Here is a 2,500-nt window from a genome sequence, read left to right as displayed (position 1 = left end):
AGGCTCTTTTTTGTTTATAAGGGTGAGAGCTGGAATAGTGTAAAAAGGAGTTGCAGTAAGTAGCTTTCCTAAAAATGGAAGATTGAAGGCTAGAAATAGTTGAATCTTTAGTCAATTTCACGTCAAGGTAGTCAATGCTTTCCCTAGAAAAATTATAAGTAAACTTGAGGAAAGGTGTAGTTGTATTTCAAAAGTCCACTAATGACTCTGCTAGTGTGGCCTCACCTTCAAAGAGGATGAAAACATCATCCAAAAATCTCGTATAATAATGGATGTGTTTCATCCAATCTGGATTGTTAAAAAGGAAATTTTTCTCCCAGTGTGCCATAAAAAGATTGGCAACACTGGCACCGCAAGGGGAGCCCATTGCCACACCTTGAGTTTGCAAGTAGATAGATCCATCAAAGGTGAAAAAATTGGACGTGAGAACTATATCTAATAGTTCAGTGATGTTGTCGATCTCAACCTTAGGTGCTTTAAGTTCGTTAAGGAGCAAACAAATCCACTCAACCGCTTCTTGGTGAGGGATTGAGGTGTACAAATCAACAACATCAATAGTGAGGAAGTTGTAATGGTTGTTAAAAGGAATACTGTTAATGTTGGTCAAAAAAGACCAAGAGTCCTTACAAATGCTGGGTACCAGTTTAATGTATTTGGAGAGCAAAAAATCAGCATATTTAGAACATGGATAGGTCATAGAAGATCTTCCATCTATTAATGCTCTCATAGGGGGGGTCACTGCTATTCTTGTGGACCTTTGGTATTCCAAACATTACCGGTACTTTTGGTGAAACAATGTCTATATATTTGTATGTGTCCACATTAATTCTTCCTAGAAGGTAAATGTCCCTAAAGTAACCTCTAAGTCTGTTTGAGCAACTGTTCATTTCATTTAGTGATGCTGGTCTATAAGCTTGAGAATCAAGAACCTCAAACATTCTTTGAGTGTACTGGTCATTTTCAAAAATAACTAACCCACCCCCTTTATCCGGTTTAATGATTCTCACAGGGGAAGCACATAAGTTGTTAAGAGCTTCAAATTGGACCTTAGTGATGTTAGAAGTATTTTTTGTACTTCTACAAAGGAAGTCCAAGTGACGTCAAGTTCGCAAATGTTCTCGAACATTCTTAAACCAAGATGTAAGGGGGGGTTGAAGGTACTCGATAGGGTTAGTGAATTGTTCAGAACATTCACCTCATTGTTGAAAAGCAGCCTTAAATTGAGTTTTCTGACATAGCATTTTAAATCAATCAACAGTTTGGCTAAATCAAACTTCTTAGAAGGCACAAATGTGTTACCTAGTGCCAACAATTCGATGAGTTCAGGTTCCAATGACAGTGGTGAAAAGTTATAAACCTTAAAATCACCTCTACTATTAAAAAGAATATTAGGTGATTGAATATTTTCATCATTGTTACTAGGACTAACTATCTGTTCCAGTTCCTGTTCCTGCCCTTGTTGTGAGTATTGTTGTGATTCCCTAAAAAAACGGAATTATCACTAACATTGTATGTGGAATCGCCAAAGTTTATAGAATTGCTAACATGGCCATCAGGACCATCAGCCTTTTTGTGGTTCCTATTACTACGTCTAAGACCACCTTCCTGTTGAACAGTTACTGCTGTGGAGTCAGTGTTATCTGATATAACCCCATTTCTATTAGCATCAACTTTGTTAATAGCAAGGTCATCATTTACATTTTGGCTATTAACTTTAGACAGTTTGGGGTAGGCCCTGTTTTCTTGGTATGCACATCTGTCCCTAAAGAGTTTTTTAGACTTATTAGTCTTGATCTTGCTCATAAAAGCATCAACACTTGAAAAAATGCGATTATAATCAAACTTAAACTTGTAAAAGTCAATATGCAGTTTGATGTCATTGTCCAGTAAGTTGACCTCATTCGTTAACTTCTCAATATTTAAAACATAATATTTAATAATAAGTTCCAATAGCTGTGCCCCTTGTTTTTGAAACAGCGCAACCAAGTCAGTTAGAAAGTCAGAATACGGAATTAAGTTAGAAGGAACAAACCCATTCCTCAAACCCTTAGGGACAATGTCTTCATTAAGGCATTGTCTAAAATAAGCAACTTCCAACTGTAATTTTCTTAATTTAAGTACCTTATTATCAAACAGCTTCAGCTTGCTTAGAATGTCATCTTGTTTAGTTAGAGACACAGATGTCGGCACCGGTAGATCCGTCTGAAGAGGCTTTAGAAACACAAACAAGTCCCCAGTATCGTCAATCCAGTCAGCCAAAGAAGAAACACCAATAAGTGCAGGTCCGTTGGTATTGGGAGCAGGAAGTCCATTCTGTAAAGCCACATTTTGAACTGCATGATTATCTGAAGCGGGTTCTGTACGCACGGGCTGTGCTGGCGGCAAAGAACACTGTTCGGTGTCTCCCGTATGTGCAGTTCCCTTTGTGCTAGTTGAAAGAGCTGGTAGGGAAGTAAATGCGTGCACCGGACGTCTTTCAATATGATCCAACCGCTCATTC

Source organism: Protopterus annectens, chromosome 2.part1 (genome assembly GCF_019279795.1).
Source record: "Protopterus annectens isolate FY-2018-M chromosome 2.part1, PAN1.0, whole genome shotgun sequence".
Taxonomy (NCBI): Eukaryota; Metazoa; Chordata; order Ceratodontiformes; family Protopteridae; genus Protopterus; species Protopterus annectens.
Note: the sequence above shows the minus strand (reverse complement) of the source record.